We start from the raw sequence: 18,964 nt of genomic DNA on the forward strand, positions 1-18,964 counted from the left end.
TTATTCTATCAGTGCTGTTTAAGTATAGCTCTTTAAGACTCTATTTTTATGCTAACTCCTATTTCATGTTTTGAAGAAAAGAGGATTTATGTAAAGGGTTCATTAGCCCCCTGCCTTTTGCTAGAGAGGCCAATCACTTACACACTGGTGGAAGCCAAGTGTCTGCTTCAGCAAAATGACAGAAAAAGAAGTTTGTGTTCCTAATCGCTCTAAGCATTATTAAGTACAAAAATAAAAAATGAGAAGAGTTCAAGTTTTTTCATCTCCCCAGATCCTGGTGATTCATGACTAATGCCCTGGTGCTGGGCTTTCCATGGCATGGCGTGTGTAATGTAAAGCAGTCCCATGGAGCTTGATTGCTGGACATAATGAGCAGAAAGACAAAATACACAATTGCAAAATAAATCATGTCTCATGAAAATGCACTGCAATACCTCTGGGATTTTCTGCGTAAGCCCTGGATCACCATTTGCTGGGAAAGCCAGACTGTTTATATGGCGATCTGTTAACATTAAATACACAACACGTGCAGCGCCGCAGCTCGCAGCCTTAGCGTGCAGTAGGAGACACAGAGCAGGAGCTCTGAGAACAGAGAGCCAGCACATTTGAAATCACAATGCCCAGAGCCTGCAGTGCACTTCCCTGCATCGCCTGGGCTAACACTTCCATCTTGCTTTGTGCCTTTTTGTGCCCCTTCAGGACAGGTGTGTCTGGGTGGGCAGCACTGCCTCGCGTGAGCTGGACCCAGCAGGAGCAGATGCAATCAGCCTCTTTCATGTTTATCTAAAGCCTTTCTCCCCTTAACTGCTCAGGCTTCACATGGTTATGGATCTGCTGCTCCCCCTCTAGTCCTTGCATGCCCAACCTCTTGCTGAACATTCTTGTCACCTCTCAGCGTCCTTCCAGTTCCTCACTTGTGTTGCCTTTCCCTGTGCCTCCTCCAGAAAGCTTAAACCATCTTTGTGGAAAGCTCTAGGTGACAGCCAGGTGTTTTACACCACAAATACAGTTCCTTTGTAGTTCTTTGGAGGACAGGGTGGAAATGCAGTTAAAGTCAGTTGGCAGTATATCACAAGTGGTGTTCCTCAGGGCCTAGTTTTGGAGCCAGTTTGGTTTAATATCTTTATCAATGATGTCTTAAGGGTTTCACTATCCCTGGAGATATTTAAAAGATGTGTAGATTTGGCACGTAGGGGCATGGATTGCTCCTGCGCCTGACACTGGTAGGTTAAGGGTTACAGTCAATGATCTTAAAGATCTTTTATAACCAAAACAATTCTATGATTCTATGGGAAATAAATAAATACAATATATAGAGAACAAGGAAGTGGAAAATTGTGAGAAGGAAGGGACAACACAGAAGACACTCCCCTACCTTCTGTGCAGAATTTGGTTTATGACCCTTTCAAAGGCTTTCTGGTAAGTTCAGGAAATAATTCTTGGTTGTGGCTTTTGTTCAAGAGGAAAGAATAATACCCCTTCCATGGCATTACTTTTTTTGTCTCTGATGGAAGACTTTGTTGTTTTAGGTGTATCTAGTTTATTAAGAGATCAAAAGGCCATATGAAACAAGGAGAAGCCTTCCCATTTACCACCCACACTGAGCACAAAATTAAACTGTTTTTAAATAAATGGTGTTCTACCACTCCAAAAATTGAAGGATGTGTCAAGGATCACTGATATAGGTTGGGGTTTTTCTACTCTGTCTTTCCAAAGTTCATGATATCTGTGTATTTTGCTGCTTACTCTGCCACCGATTTTAATGTTTGTTCATTCTTCTTGTCCTCAAGTGTCTCTTTGCAATCCTGCTTTTCAAAATATGTAAACACTCCTTAGTTCAAGGGAGTTACTCAAAAATGTGCCTGATATGAGCTACTCCAGCTGCTACTGCCTTCCAGACCTCTCTACTGTCTGATCACAGTGAGGGCTGATTTTGAGCCACAAATATATGCTCGAAAGTGACAATTATTTTGTTTAGAAATTCTTGTGTCAGGGAAAATGTCTGTATCATACTTATGTCCCTACAGCTAGTGCAGTGTGCTTCAGGCAAGCTGGCTGCCCATACGGTGTTTCTTAAAGAGACTCATCAGGAAAACAGGCTTTCCTGAGCTGGGCTGGGTTAAGGGTTTGGAAAAGGTGACGGACTTTTCTTTTATTTTTGAAACATCATTTCTACATCTTTGCATGAACATGCTTAGAGGTGAGCTGTTGTTTAGTCTTCAGATCATCTGTCCTTCCTCCTGCTCTTCAGACATATGCACGCTCCTGTTCATGCCCTTGAAAAAGCCTGCATATTTTCCATAAAGTGCAAAACCTGTTTTTCAGTCCACATGCTGAAAAGCACAAGGCATCCACACCTGATCTATCAGAGGGAGTGCACAGGAAAGTGGGAACTGTGGGGCCCTTGACTGTCAGACCTCTTTTCTTGATAGCTGGACACATGCACATTCTGAGCTGTGATGTCTCTTTCGGTCTGAGAACACCAGACATGTTTAGTAACTTATTCTAAGGGCACACATAAAACACAGTTGTGACACAGGCAATGATTTTGCTTAGACAAACTCCATCAAAACTTGCAGGATTGCAAAACTTTCACTTGAAAGGTATATTTTTTGATTTCTATTTTTTATTTCTGTGCAGAAAACTGAAAGACAGTGGGCAGCATTACTTATCTTTTTTTGTAAACAGAACATACCCTGAATCTAAGTAAATGTTCCAAAATCCAGGAAAAGCACAAAGAACAAGACTAAAGGGAGAAACTACTTTTCTTTTAATAGCAATCCATAGACTACAACTTCCTTTTTCGAACAAACCATGTTAAACGTAGCTGCTGCAGGAAGATTACTGTGCTTGAAAACTGCTGCCAGCTTCTGAACCTGACCTGCACCCTCTGAGCTCAGGGAAGGGGGTGCAGTTAGGGATGTTTTGTTCACCCCCCTGCCATGGCTGTGGTAGTGTAGGGGGCAGCAGGGACCAAAGAGGCTGTGGAGGGGGGGTCACTTGTGTCTCTGGGGTGTGAAGTCAGCCCAGGTGGGCAACTGTGCCAGGGCAGCCCTGCCAGGAGTAGCAGCCACAGGTGAGCCACAGAGCCATGTGGCAAGAGGGACATGGCAAAAAATGTTTGCAAGTAGTTATATGAAATGGAACCAAGCTGGATTACCCTCTTGTCTGCCTCTAGCACTTTACAAAGAGGTGGAATCTCTGGGGGGATACAGCAGAACACCACTAAATGGGGATTGTAGGAACTATATGGTCATAATGAACTTTTAAGGTGGATTGTAAGGATTCAAGACCTGGCCCATAGAGCAAGGATATAAATTTTGTCTGGGATGAGGCTTGTTGTCAGGAGATATCACAGTGCTCCACAGTGAACTCAGGCTAGGATCCTCTGCAGCACAGTCCTTAAATTGTGCTTCATGGCTGGAACTCAGCTAAAAAGGACAGGTCAAACGACATATATGGCTTTGACGATATGAGAGGGTCTTTCCAGGAGAGTGTTAAAAATGGCAGCCTGGTGGCCCCTTTGCCTCTCCAGTGACTCCTGGACAGTGGAGATCTCTGGCTTGCATTGCCTGGCCCAAAGGCTGAGCTGTGGCAGCAGAAGCCATCCCACAGCAGGTGTTGCCAGCAGGATGTGTGTGTATCCTGCACACAGAAGCAGGGTGTGGGATTTTCTTTCTCTCTAGCATTTGAATAGCATTTTAAAAGTTTCTTGCAGCATAGTAACAGCCAAGGTAGACATTTTATTTATTAGTGAACAGACACCAGGCAGTGGCGTAAGAAAAAACATCTAAGTCATCTATGCAAAATTCAAGCTCTTGCTTTTTCTACTCATTTCCAATGAACGGTAGTATAAAAGTGCTTGTAGTACTGTTGTTTGTTTTTTTCTCTTGATGTCTGTGCTCTGTTCTTTTACTTGCAAGGCTAGCATTTCACAAAGCTGAAGAAGAACCAAGTTTTATCAGAGTAATTTGGCTCTTAAAAAGTCAAAAACAGTTTTCTTCACAAGTGCCCTAAATATGCACAAATGTGGCTGCATTCATTTTACTGAGTTTGATAGAAGAGACACAATTCAGCTTATGTCAAGATATCTGTGCTAGTCTCCCGTTGCTTGTGACAGTCCATGTTAATCTGGTTCAGAAACTAAAAGAAACTGCACTAGTAAAAAGCACCTTTGTTCCGGTGTCTTGTATTTCTGTCTGACGGTGCGACCATTGAAGGAAAAACATCACATCCAGTCCAACATGCACCAGTGAAACTTTTCTGGTGTAAGCCATGGACTCCTAAGTAGCTCAGACACTTTGAAAATATTGCTCTTCATCCAAATAAAGTAAAAGAGCAGCCAATATTCAGAGTAAGTGGCTTTACTAGTAATGTTGCTTAAAGCAACCTCCCACATGCTTCACCTTCAGTGACTAACTCCATAACTGAAACATCTGGCGATCGTCCAAACAAAACAGTGTGTTTTCCATTAAGAGTGGAAAAAAAATTACAGTGTATAAATTTACAATGAAGCCATGTTGTTTGCTGTGAACTAGCAGTGACATAGTGTGATTTTAGTAAGAAACCCCATAATTTCGTTACTTAACACTGTGCAAGTCAAGCATACAATGAAAAACAAAGCAGATCCAGTCATTCATCAAAGAGTTGTCCATCAATAAAACTCCTGAGCCTTTGCAATCACACCACCAGTGTGGGTGGGCTTCTGCCTCCTCCTCCTTCTTCCCTAATCATGCCCAGCCCATTCGCAGCTGGCTTTGTCCCCACAGTCAGTAGTGGAGTGCTGTGCTGAGGAGGGCTGTGGCCGTGGTCCCGGTGCTTGCTCCTCTCCTGGGGCTCAGTGCCGATGCACAAGGCTATCACATGATACCATGCAGCAGTCCCAACACTGTGCCACCCCGCACCTTCCCTTCTGCTCTGCCTCTAATCCAGACACCCGGGACACAGTTAACAAATGCAAGGGATAATCAAAAGAAAGAGGAAATACAGCCAGATGAATAAAATACTGTGCCAAGAATCCAAAGATATAAATTATGCCTGGCTCTGCCACACATTACATACCACTAGGCAATTAGCCCTCAGTATTTTAGTTTTCCATCTCGGTAAGGGGTATTAGGTTTGTGCCCTCGCTCCCTGTCCACGAGTTCTACAGTATGGGAAATACCTCTTTATAGTGTGTTTTTGCAGAACCCAGAACAATAAATGAACATGTTAATGGGAAAACATTTCCAACAGCAAATGAGGCCATTTCTGGATCAGGACTCTAGTCACTCAGTTAAACAAGTCTTGTCACCCAGCTGACTCACTGTCAGCTCGGGCGTGAGCTGGTTGGTAATCTTTTACCTCATTCTTGGAGGAGAGTTTGGATAAGAAAGAGAGAATTACATAAGAATGCAGTTGGACACCAAAGTAATGAGGGAAGAAAGCAAAATATGTGTTTAGGGATTATAAACTAAAAGGAGAATTGTAGAAAAAAGTAAAAGTAATGGATTAAATATAAAGGTGAAAAACTCCTTGTGCTTAAGCTTTGCTGAACCACAGACAGAAAACTAATGGGCTGTTAAGCTTGATTTTCTGCAGGCCTGGAAATGAGGAAGCCATTAAAGGACCTGCTGAAAAGTAGGATGCTGAAGTAGTGTCCATCAGGAAATGGCTGTGTTTCCTGAAAACCTGGAAGGCTTGAGTTAGTCAGCAGGTTTATCATTTAAACAGACCCAGACCCTTACAGCTGCTGAGGAGGGTTATGGAAAATCAGTGGAACCATGTGGACCTGTGGAGTGGTGTTGAAGGGGAGCCTGTGGTGCTTAGGAGGAGAAAAAGAAGGGAATGGGCTTTGCCTGAAAAACAGGGAGCAGAGACCTTCAGCTCCAAAATATGACTAAAACACAGAGCAGCATTTGTTTGAGCAGACTTAGTTAACAAGACATCCATTATGGAGGATCTTGGCTGAAACCTACAGCATCAAACTCACTAACGGGTGTGATGGCTGTTGGATGGGAGCATGAATCCTCAGCGCTCTATGAAAAAACATGACCTGAATTTTCCCTGTTTTTCACCCCCGGGGTTCTGGTCCCTTCAGGCATGGCAATTCCTCAGGAGCAACCAAGAATTTTCATTCATAAATACTAAGACGAAATGGGAAAAAAAGGGCGCTGGTGACCATGTCAAACTGACCCTCTGTGCCAGCTGCAGGCTCACTGGGGCTGATTTCCACCACACTCTTTGCGGGATAGAGGCCAAGCCATCCAGCTGCCAGCCCCAGTTTCCTGTTGTATTTTGTTCAGTTGGACTTATTTCTTTCCTCCCCTTTGTGATGGCTGGAAACGTGTTCCTTTCTTCCCACACTAGAGCCAAGGCCATGGCCATGGCTATGTTTTGCTGAAACAATCAATTGGACATTCTCCTGTTGAATTTTGTTGTAACAATTAAGTTCAGAAGGAACGTAGTACAGTTGCTCAAATTAGGCCTCATGACAGAGTGCTTCTGTCTCTCTGTAGAGACAGACCAAAAGGCAGAATTGATTTTCCCCTGCTCGTGCAAACAGAATGGAATGTGAATGAGACAACCAAGACAGACAAGGTTGGTGCTATTGACAGGGATTTCTTTCTAGCATAACTGAAATTATGAAATTCTAATGGTCTCAGGGCACATGAAATCCTTCTCATTTAAGTTGATTTGCAAGATCATTGATTTCAGAGGTCTGCTACCGTCTCCCAGAACACTAAAAGTGATGCAATGAAAGTCCTGCTGACTTCAGAGACTTTTGGGTGGGAATATCCCTGCCATGGAAGGAAGCAGGAGTCTCACCAATGGTTCCAGGGGCTGAAGCCAGCACAGAGCTTCCCATATTGCCCAGCACCAAGCCTCTGGATGGGATGTTCAGGATGCTCAGGATGTCAGTACCCACTCAGTCCTTGGACATCTCCTTGGAAGCAGAAAAGAAGGCACCACACCAGGGGTTTAACTGGAATGCACAATACCAACCATTCATGTCCACTTTATAAGAGCATTTGTCCATTAGACCAAACAAATGGTTTTCAGGCAGGCCAGTGGCCCTTTTTAGGAAGAAAACAGTATTTCTCTTTTATGTATTCTCAATCAAATTTGCTGCAATGTTCAGTACACTGGTGGGAGCTACTTCTGCAATAAGATCATTAACTTGTTTGCACAATTTTGCAGAAAGAATACCCTGGAAAAATCAATTGTCACAGGTTTAAATTCCTATTAAAATAGATCTTTTAAGCTGTTTACAGAACCACATGAGATGAAATGCAGGGGTATTACTATCTTCCATACAGTCATGGTCTTGTCTCGTTTCTCTGTAAATTCCAGATGATCCTATTGTGATCAGAAAATCATATTCAGGTGTATGTCTATAAGAACAAGATCAAAACCTGGGCACTGCCTTCTACACTTTTTTTAAGTGGGAGCTATACCTGTCTTTGATGTAATCTCTGAAAACTCATGAAAATAAAAACAAAAGCCAAAGTCCATACTAATATTGAGGACAAGGGCAAAGTTTCCCTTTACCAAGGACTGGTATTAAGACTCTGAGCTGTATCTGTGACAGCAAGTGATCAGGCTGAGGAAGGCACAAGCATGGGTCACTCATAGCAGTTGGATGAGTGTTAGCCTGGAATCTGGATTTCCTTCCATCCTAATCATTATCCTCATAGTATTTTTGGGGTTTTTTAAAGGTAAAGATGAAGTTTGTGGTTTGAAATTATACTGATGCAGTGGCTGAGATTTCCAAAGAAAAGCTTCCCACATTATTTTTGATAGAATTAGTGCTAACCATGGAGGGGTGGAATTAGATCTCGTTCACAACCAGTGAGAATCTTAAACCAGCAGTGCAAATGTGTTTCAGAGAAACATTTCCACCCTACTTCACAATCGCCTACAAAACTGCCGCTACAAATTGTGGGCCATTCATAGCATACATATTTTGGAGACTTTTCAGAGCCAGGAGTGGTTGTCAAAAAAATGGAGCTCTGAAATCAGGTAGTGATCAACATCCAGTGGGGATAATACCTGTTCCTTGGTACATTATCCTCTCCGGGGAAGCAAGCAGGAGTTTGGAGACCCAGTAACATGGTGGCACCCTTGACAAGAGACAGAGGCACTGCTGATATTATCAAAGGTAGGTTTCAGAGTAAGTGGAACAACCTGCTTTTCCTGTAGTTGTTTTTACATATTGTAGACATTTAAAACCTTGTGTTCCTAGAACCTGACTATTGAAATGTATTTACTTTTCAGTTTTTCAAAGGTATTTGCCTACACATTGTTCTTCTAGAAATGTAAAAAAGATCTGAGGATAGCATTATTTACCATTTAGTTTGATATTCACTGTTTTTTATCTGCTACATATCCACATACAATACATTTTGCACTGGTATAGAGTGATTTTCTTTAAGGTATTTATTTTTCAGCAAATAAGTTGGCATCCAAAAGGAAAGAGAAAAGAAGGACAACCAGAAATACTGGTGCAGTGTTTGGTGTATAAGTTCCCTCTTCACCTCAGTTTGACCGTGTGGTAAGCTGTTCTCAGGAGGCGTTTCCAAAGTTTGTACATCTGGTTAGGGGGGACTCTCTCCCTCATATGAAAATCCCCACTGCATTGTGGTGTTTATTATAAACAGAGGTCATGGGGTGGTGTGGAGAGAGGAAAGCTTAGGGAATGTATAGGAAACTGGCTGAAGGATACTTTTGGTATATGCTTTATTGGCCAAAAGGATGATCTTAATCAGCTGAAGAATGCTCACATCTTCAGGCATAGAGATGGTCCATCTTTAGAAAATACCTAGAATTTCTTACCTCCAAGAATTATTAGTGGGAGTTAGAAAGCAGGTCCCAGTAAATCACCAGCCCTTGCAAATCCCAGAATGTGCCTCTCCCATCTCCAGGCACAGCAGAAGAGCTGAGGAGCCAGAGCTGCTTTGTGATGACTTGCCTTCAGCAAACTCTGAAGTAAAAACCAGCAAACACTGACAGAGTAAACAGAAATAATACAGCTGAATGATGACGGGCTGCTGGAGGTCTTTCCAGCAATCATCCATTGTACATGAGTGCAGACATGTCGGGAGCACTGACTGCATTTCCTATTTATTTGGTGAATGAGCACTCATAGCTGTTGCAGTAAGGATAGAAATTAGCTGAATTATGGCTCTAGGAAAGAGGTGTCATGAAAACACTCACAATATGGAGAGGCGTTAACAGCAGGAAGGGAGAAATTTTTTGAAAAAAGGAAGTGTGGGACCTGTAAAGAGGAAATGGAAACTGAAAGCACAGCCTGAATAGATGGAGGGTTTTCTCTGTGATCCAGGCAGCAGTGTCACTACAAAGTGGTTTGAGAACTACTGCTTTGGATATTCCAATCCAGTGCACACAGTTCTCACCCAGGCAGATGTCTCTTTCATACAATTGTTTAAAACAACTTCCTTATGATTTCAGAGGTGTGCTTTTCCATAGGATTTGGTACTACCCTGTTTCTGAAATTGGTGCTAGAACCCTACTACAGGTAAGGAAAACAGCAAAATCGGTACAAATAATTTGTTTGTTTAGAGTATCTTCCATCAACTATTATGGGATGGAAATAGCTTTTAACTCATACACTGACATGACCGAAACACCAGTGGCCAGGAAATGCTTGTGAACTCAACTGAAATCTGAGCTACCAGCAGACATGAAAGGGGAAAGCAGGCAGACATCTGTCCTGACGCACCTGAGAGGAAAAAAGAAACTGATGCAGCAAGTAGAAAATGTTGCTGTCTTCCACTGAGAAGATCTTGCATGCCAGAGGGCCTCAAAGCACATTAGAGAACATCTGTATTGATGCCAGCCCCCCTGGATGACAGTGGACCTTGGGAGAAACAGATCAAACCTTGTGTGTTGGCACAGGAGGATCACTTTATCCACAGATGTCATCTCTCTGTGGTGAAATGGGAATATGGAAATCCACTGACATTGCATACCTTAGCTCTGCCTCCAGAACAGGCAGATTGATCATCTAGTCTATCTTCTAAATTATGTTAAAGTGAATCAAAACACGTGCTGCTGCAGAAACTGCACAAAGCACCATACGCATGTGAGTTGTGCTGTAAAAAGCTATCCCAGTACTTGGGACTGCTCATATTGACAAGTCTTTTCCTGCAGCTGGAAAATATATATTTCAGCAATGTGATGGCCAAGGGATTAGTGGAAATTCTTGTGGGACAGATTCTTGCAAGAAAGGGTGTTATTAAGTGACCTTTCTCCCATAAAAGTCTAGAAGTGGTCTGGAAAAATCTAACTGCCTGGAATAACTCCAGGCTGCTAAAACTTAGTTTGACCACTGCAGAAGCGAAGTGTCTTCCTTAAAAGCAAAGGAGAATTCCTCATTTTCCACCAGCTGGAGATGTTGATTGCTTCAGTTCTGTTGCCACATACCAGGGCTCTTCCCTCTTCAGCTCTCCATCTCTTCATTTTTCTTTGACCATGCTCCTCATCTTCCAAGTGCTTCCTGACTCAGTGATGCTCTGCCAGTCAATTCTACTCCCTGTTGATTACTTGCTTTGACCAGGGCTCCTTCAGGATCCTTTCCATTAGAAAATTTCTTCTATTTCTGGGTCATACTATCTGCAAGAGCAGAACCTGAAGATGAACTCAATCTTTCTATATTTCAGAACTTTCCTTTAAGGTACACATCTCACTGGTTTGAGCTGAACTCTTAGTCTCGTGAAAAAACCTCTCATCTGTAGCTCTGGATGTCCCAAGCACAATTCTTCAGGACTATTCAATCTCAGCATTTCTTTGTGTCCAACTGCCGTAAGAAGAGCAGAAGCAGTTTACCTAATCTAGGAAGAAATACAGCTGCAGACAGTGGTCTTCCAATGACATCTCTCAACAAATTCACTGCACTTGTCTATCTGAAAATATGCTTATAGTACTATCTTGCTCTCTCCTCTCTCTCCCTGGCCTCTTGTTTCCTCCATCTGTTGCATATTGTCATAAATATGGGGCAAAATCATTCTATTTCCTAAATGCTTCTGCATGAAGCTAGCACCATAAAGTCCTAACTTTACAGAGAACCCTTGGATACCACAAAGATTTTTGCAGAAAATTTAGACCTCTTAAGTTAGGGTCAAAGGATATGTTTTGAGGCCTTGTCCCAGCAGGAAGAAATAAAAGGTTTGGCATTTTACATGTGTTACGATCATTGCAAAATTATACTGGTTTTTATCCTAAATGAGCCCACCCTACAGAAAAAAGTATCTGGGAGGTTCATTTCTGCCTATCCTTGCATGTTAAAGCAAGAGAAAAATTGTGCTGTCAGAGAAATGGCATGCTAAACTCATAAGCCGCATACTTGGTGGTGTGGAGTGTCACATGTGGGATTCTGTCTCACTCTGTTGCTAAGCCCTTTAAAATGCTTTCGAACAAATAGATGGTTACTCCTCCAAGGATTCTGATTCAATTATAAAACTGTCTTTTGGATCAGTGAAGATATGAATCAGGCAAGATATTTTCTGATGCTCTCTGGATTCCACAACTTGAAATAATCTTGCTGGAGAAAACAAAGTTGGGACTGTGGGGAGCAGTTAACATAATTTTGGAAAGATACATGATAGATTTGCATTTCCTGGCCATTTTTTCCCCTTTTTTCACAGTAGTTTGTTCTCTTTTTTTGTACATTATATAATTTCTCCCTTTTGTATTGCATAAGCATTCCTTTTCTGTAGCTGTATGCTATTAACAAAGATGCTGCAGCAGGAGAAAAAATAGATGCACAAATGGTAATATAAATATCTTCCCATTTATTAGACCCATTTGACTGTGACAGCCAGTTGTACTGGTTTTAGTGGGACTGAAAGAACAGTTAACTGTGACCTGGGCAAGGAGTCCCTGCTTGTCTCTATTGCAGGTATGGAATCACTCCTGTAGCCACAGGCAGAAGACGAGCGACTGTGTGCACATGGAGACTGTTCAAATCATAGGGAAAGTCTGAGGATTACTTCATACAATTCATTCAAGACTATTCCCAGCCCAGTTCCTATCAGCAGTCTGGTTAATGAATCAAAATTCTTTGAGCTGGCAACTGCTTTCCATGAAACTGTCCTGGGAGGAATTTTTGGCTAGTCACAGAGGCCCGTTAGTGAGAAATAAATTTTCTGAGCAAAGAACTGGTATGGGAATTTTATCACATTGCAGTGGTACAACCATATGCAAAGATGAAAAATTATTCCCAAAGTGACTCTAAAGAAGGGAAAAAATAAAATTACCTCATACCAAATCGCTCCTTGAAATCACATGCCTTGAAATTAAAACTATAGGAAATCATTAGCAGATTTGGTAATAACTCCCATTACTTTTAAAGAAAAACTGCTACAGAGCTACAACCTTGATTCATATTAATCAGTACAGCCCCATCAAAATCACTCTTCAGTTTCTGAAACTTAAGATTACAGGAAAGATTACAGGAAAGGCAAGTCATCCTAGCAGCACAGATCTATTCTACAGGACCCTAAATATCCACCCAGACAGGAAGGGCACCACGCACTGCAGAACAACTTCAGTCATAACTTGGATGGAAATTATGTTGGAAAAGATTTTTAATAGGTTAATGCAAGATTTCAAATGTTTCATGTTTAATGTGTGTCATGAAGGATTTCAAGTAACTCTGAAATAAGTAAAGGCTAGAGGTAACTCATTGCCCTCTGGACACCTCACAAATTGATTACCAGTCACTAAGGCAATCTATTAAGCACTTAGTAAACTTTTTAAAGCTATTTTTATAAAAGTCTCCATGAAAACTATGACCTATATTTAATTTATAACCCTTCTTCATCTACAAAAGATCCTGTTTTGCAACAAAAGTCCCTTTTTTACAACAAATAATCACTGTCTCCACTGGAGCTCATGGCATGATTCGCTGATTTCAAAGGAGGTGTTCTGCAAGTACAACTTACACTGATCAAAGAAGGCAGAATCGGTCTCACACCCCCTGTTATTCTAAAAGAGGAATTTTTTTTCATAAAGAAGAAGAAAACTGGCTGCAGATTCGTGGAGAGATAGGAAGTATGAGATGTTTTCAGACAGTTGCAATGCAGAAGTCAGAGCCAGTATGGGTGAGGCTCTGTGCCTGCCAGGCACATAGGAGCAGCAGATAATACACTCCTCCAGATGACAAAACCACCTGCCCTAGCCCTGGAAAATTCATCTGTATTCTGACTTAACTCATTAAAACTACCCTGCCTTGTCCTTACTGTTCTGCAGTAAAGTAAAAACCGCCTGTTTGCTTTCACAGAGGGAAAGAGCATAAAAGAAGGCAACAAGGTAGTTTTTATAGCTTGGCTCATAAAGCTAGGAAAAACTCCATCACACAATTAGAAAGTCAGATTTTCTGCACACCAGTTCAGATTATTAGAAAACATTCTGTGGAAACCTCATGAAGAGGTGTTTGGTGGTAAACTAGTTTCCATTTTTTTTCTCCGTACAGCTGGGTGGACTTTATAAGGACTAACCGTCTTGAATAGCACAGCAGAGTACTAAGGACACAGCTGGCAAGGGAGGACCTTCAGAGACTCACTTTGGACAGGGAGAGGTTAATAGCAAATGTTGGCACAAGGGCTGAAAATTGGAAGATGTGTGCTTGGTGCTTTTAGAGGAGCATGAAAGGGAAGGTTTTTCTTCAACTTGTCTTGTGTTCAACTGTAGGGTAATGAGAGGAGTGCCTGTTTTACTGTATTGCTTTTTCTCAGCTAAAATTTCCCTTGAGAAAGGTGTTGGGTTTTCTTCCCATTCTGCTTCCTTCTTCTTTGTTTATAGTCTCCTTATGAAAGCCCAGGAGCACTGTGTGAGTGCATGGTTGTAGAGTGGCCCTGCAGCTACACAGCATGGTTTTTGTCAAGTTCTGCATGCTTTTTTTTGCTTTTTTTTCGACTGCATCCTCTCTCTGCTCACAGACCCCTCCCCTGCGTGTCACTCATGATCCATAGCTGAGCCATTTGTACATACAGACCTTAAAAAATGAAGCCTCTGACATGTTGGCTTCACGTTGTCCCTGCCACTTCCCACAGCACAAAGGGGTCACATAGCACCCTTGAGTCTTCATGGGCTTTGAATGGATCAGCACCTGGAAATCAGGGGCATACATGAGACTGTGTTGGACTTTGATGTTTTGGTTTAATTTGGGGTTTTTTTGTTTTTTTAAGTTACATTTTTCATAGTATAGTTTTTCAGGGCTTGGAAAACTCGGAAATAATAGTGCCTTCTCCCTTCTCTCCTTTCCCCATAGATGCTGCTCCATCCACATCAGCAGGCAAATGATGCAGATTGGTGTGATTTACGTTTTGTGAAAGCTGGGATTTTGCCAACAAGCCACTTTCTAAATCTTTTGGGTGGAGATCTAGCCGGCACCATGGTTAAATGCCATGTACTAGCATGTTTTCTCTTGCTGTCAAAAACTGAACTACACCAGCAAAAGCAAAAGGACAAACCCTGAAGAGGAGTAACAAAAACTTTTTACAAAAAAAAAGGCCAAAAACTATGAAGCAGCAGGCTGCCCAGGATGGGTGATCCAGCCATTGCATGTGATCTGCTTGTAATAAAATAATAGAAATCCTGAGCCATTTGCCATGTCACAGTGCCCAGTGGAACAGAACAGCCCTGCTATTTGGCCTTCCAGGATCTTTTTGTTCCATTAATTTTCCTTACGTTGCCTCTCTTTGCTTTTTTCTCCGAATTTCACTTTCTCCTCTTGTTTCATTTTTGCATTGTGCAGGAGGAGCACAGTGCAAAGAAAAGGGAGTAGAAGAGTGGCTGTGACTCATTCTCATGCAGACTTGGTGCATGTTGCATACTTGATGCAGACAGGTGGCAATAAAGCTGCTGGCTTTCATGGAGGAAGATATGTGTACTTTACTATTTTTGCCTTGGAAAACATATGGTGAGTTCCTGTGTGAAGTTTGCCAGTTCTGAATTTTCTCAAGGTGTTTAATACATTAATTTGATTATTTTGCAACACAGTTTTCAAAAACTGTTCCTGGTTGGCTTATCTTTTAAGTCAGACCATCTGGATAAAGATGTCTGTGTTTTTTGTCACCGTGAGACGGCAGGGATACACTTGTTAGTTGGATCATTGCATTATTTTGCCCTTAGGCAAGAGGTGGAGAAGATGAAAAAGAAGATATTCATTTGATATGTGCACACAGAATTTCAGCCGTTTTCCACTTTCACCAGGAACTTATCCTGTTATTTTTCACCTCTCTTGGCACTCCTGCCATGAAGTTACATGTTTGCACTTCACAAATATTAGACACTTTTTTTCTAATCCAATGGGATTGGGCCCAAAGACTTTAAAGGCAGGTCTTGACCAGTCCTTTTTGCTGAAACAAGGACTCTTCTGGCACCACACCAACATTTTCAGCATCTCCAGATCTTCATTACATTCAGGAACAAAAATGGTCAGTTTCTTTTTTATTATTTTTTTTAATTAATGGAATAAAATAAACTGAAACAGTAGCTCTCTGTGATATTCCTTGCTTGAATGAATCCAGAAGTGACACACATACCAGAGACCAAGCAAACTTGTTTCTGTACCTTTCTGGAAAGAACAAAGTTTTAGCCCTTCAGGGTTTTCTGCAGTAGCCCTAAGGACTTCTTTTATACTTTCTGCATTTTACTTTTGTTTTGTTTTAGCACAATCATTCTATGTAAACCCAGCAATTCAGGTTGCCTTCGAGCATGTGACTTTGTTACATCTTTTAAAATCATATATAATATTAAAGTTTGACATTAACTTAATATCATTTCTGATTTACTTAATCATCTGATAAGAAATCTGATAAGAAAATAAATGCATACATAAGTGCTTTTTCTGTTCTGTCAAAAAGTAGTTATGTCACCTCTTTTTTTGGATCTTTGGCAGCCTCTTTCTTCAGCATTTTGTAATTTCATATAGATGGCTGTTTTGACGTAACTCTTTGTGTGTAATGAATTATTGTGTAACAGTATATTCAAACCATGAGATATTCAAGAATTGACCAAGGGAATATATGGAGACATTAAAAATCTGTAGTGTGAAACTCGGCATTAAAACTATATGGTGTACAGCTACACCTCTGGTTATGTCAGAGGTCTGTTGGGGAGCACAACCTCTGAGCAACAAACACGATGCTTGTTAATGCACAATATTGTTTGAAGACCCATGAATGAATGCATTGCTTTGGTATCAAAGCTTAGCAATAACTCTAGACTCAAACATCCAAAAGTTATTACACTGCATTAGAAGCTATTTATAGTTTAAAACAATGCCTTTAGGGCACTTTTCTTTTTCCCTCCTCTAGAATTTTTCCAGTATATTCCTATCAGCTACAGAAACATTCAGAGCATATGTCCAGACTCAGACGTGACACCAGCATTTGCAGAATTTGTAATCTGAAATTGAATAAACTGGGATCCTTGTGTTTGAAACTAGATGGGGAGGTTAATTTTTGTTACTCTTTCACCTGCTTTTTGCCCTACCCCAAATAATCCCTGCTCACTCGGGTCCCCCATAGCCTACAGAGAACTGAATGGCCAGGTTTCACAAGCTGCCTTAAAAGGCCCTGTCTGTGGTTTAAAACTGAGTTCTTTGCACTTTCCTGCATCAATGGCACCTCTGTTGTAGTCTGCAAAGTCAGATAGAAGAGTCTCCCTGACACAACTCATACCTTTGCATCATTGTGGACAAACTGTCTTTGCCCTCATACTGAGGGGGTTTGCAATGGAGTAGCAGACAGTTTTCCTAAAGTACTGGCTTGAGAGGGAGCATTTACTACTTATTTTCTTAAGGTAGTAACAGCAAAATTTTTAAGAAGTTTGTAGCTAGCAGCATCGCCAAAGTTTTCTCTCCTCTCTTTGGAGGCATGCCCATAACTTGCAGTAGTGTGTGGTCCAGAACACTGTGAGAGGTGAAGAGGTGTCTACTACTTTTGTGGAATCTTTTCTGACCTCTGGTCTCAGAGAATGCTTTCTTCAGGACCTTGACACCAAAGCAGTAACACCACAGGAGTGGATAATCTGAAGGAAACCCTTGTTTGGAATGGAGGTTGCTGACTTTCTGTTGCCCCTTGGGATTTATTTTGGCTCAGCTCAAGTTCAATCCTCCAATGTCCTGAACATCTGCTGCCAGGGATTGGGCCTTGTTTTGTTTTCGACTGACCACAGTGTTTTACAGAACTCCTGGAAAATTCACCCCGATAGTATTGTTTAATTGTTTTTTCATGAGTCTCCTTTGGCTAGGGAGCTGAGGAAAAGAGGGCATCCCAGGCTGCAAACAGGAGTACCTCCACAGCGAAAGCTTTGGAACAGTTTCCATCTTCTGTGGCATGAAACACAGTATGTATTCCCTTCTGGGAGATGTCCTTCCTCTGCTCAAAACACATTGTCCCCACTATTAGAGGCATGTCATGTCACAAAGGCCCTGACCCTTTGTATTGGTTTTGTTCAGCCTGGTTTTTGGTAGTGGGGGCAGGACGGGGGTGGGGAGGCACAGAGGTGGCTTCTGTGAGAAGCTGCTGGAAGCTTCCTCCATGTCCAGCAGAGCAAATCCCTGATGGCTCTGAAGATGGACATGCCACTGGCCACTGGTTGGTAATGCCTCTGTGATGACATATTTAAGAAGAAAATCAAAACAAAGGACACACAGTTTTTCTTTTAGCCAGAGAAGAGGAGGAGGTAAGAACACGTGAGGGAAACAACACGGCAACACCAAGGTCAGTGGAGAAGCAGGGGCAGGAGGTGCTCCAGGAGCCGGAGCCGAGGTTCCTCTGCAGGCCGTGGTGCAGCCCATGGTGAAGCCGCTGTGCCCCTGCAGCCCATGGATCCACGGGGGATGCAGAGATCCACCCGCAGCCCGTGGCGAGGTGCCCGTGCCGGAGCGGGTGGATGCCTGGAGGGGGCTGTGATCCAGCGGGAGACCCGGTGCAGAGAGAGGGCCCTGCTTCCAGGCGGGAGCAGCCTGGCCTTGGAGGGCTGCACCCCGTGGGAAGAGAGAGCCCCGGCGCTGCAGTTTGGGAGGGCTGTGGGCCCGTGGGAGGGGCTCAGGCTGCAGCAGGGGCGGTGGGGCTGCTGCTCCTGAGAGCGGACCCACGCCAGGGAAGTTCAGGAGAACTGTCTCCCGTGGGAGGGACCCACGGCCTCACAGGGGAAGACTCCTCTCCCGGAGCAGCGGAAGGGAATCTCGGTGATGGACTGACCAAGCCCCCATGTCCTGTCTCCCTGCATGTGGGAAGGAGGGAGGGGCTGGGGGAAAAAAGGTGTTTTACGGGCTTATTTTATTCTCATTATCCTCCTCTGATTCTGTTAGTCATAAATTCACTTTGCAACTTAAGTTGAGCCTGTTTTGCCCTTGAAGTGTTTCTCCCGGCCTTTATCTCAACTAATGAAGCCTTCGTTAATTTTTTTCTCTCCTCTGCCCAGCTGTGGCAGGAAAGGGTGAGCAAGCGACTCTCCTGGGCGCCTGGCATTGGGCCAGCATCAAACCACAACATCCTTTGTTGCTATGACCCAGCCATCTGCAGGGCTGGGGCAGCGTGATGCCAATCAATCCCAGCCCATCCCCTGGATCGAGTTTCCCCAAGAGGCAGACTCAGAGGGTGGGTCAGGGGGTGGCTCACAAGCCTAAGCCGTGCCAGGGTACAAGCCGCCTCCCCCGGTTCGGGAAAATTCTCGGTTACTTGGTTGTTCATTGTTCTCTGTTACAACTCCCGCCTCTCAGTTTCCCCCAGTGGTTCCTGTTAAATTGTATCCTCCCCCTGGCTTGTAACTCATTGGTTGTTTTCCCCTTTCACTGCGGTTTTCAAACTCTCTATAAAACTGAGGGCAAGCCTCCGGGGACGATCCCATCTCATTCCATCCCTTCCGAGCTTGTTCAGGTTGCGAAACTTCTGACATTAAACCTCTTAGAAGCCAGACCCGAACAGCCTCTCTCTTCCTTTGTCTCCAA

General features: G+C 42.8%; 1 long non-coding RNA gene across 1 annotated transcript; it reads right to left on the bottom strand.

The window, feature by feature from the left end:
* Positions 1 to 4,904: 4,904 nt before the first annotated feature.
* LOC116438536 lies at positions 4,905 to 18,708 on the bottom strand. Its single transcript, XR_004237797.1, has 3 exons — positions 18,508 to 18,708; positions 9,024 to 9,029; positions 4,905 to 4,917 (listed from the first exon to the last, which is right to left on the bottom strand). It is a non-coding gene; the product is annotated as an uncharacterized LOC116438536 (long non-coding RNA).
* Positions 18,709 to 18,964: the final 256 nt, after the last annotated feature.

This window comes from Corvus moneduloides, chromosome Z (genome assembly GCF_009650955.1).
Source record: "Corvus moneduloides isolate bCorMon1 chromosome Z, bCorMon1.pri, whole genome shotgun sequence".
Classification (NCBI taxonomy): domain Eukaryota; kingdom Metazoa; phylum Chordata; class Aves; order Passeriformes; family Corvidae; genus Corvus; species Corvus moneduloides.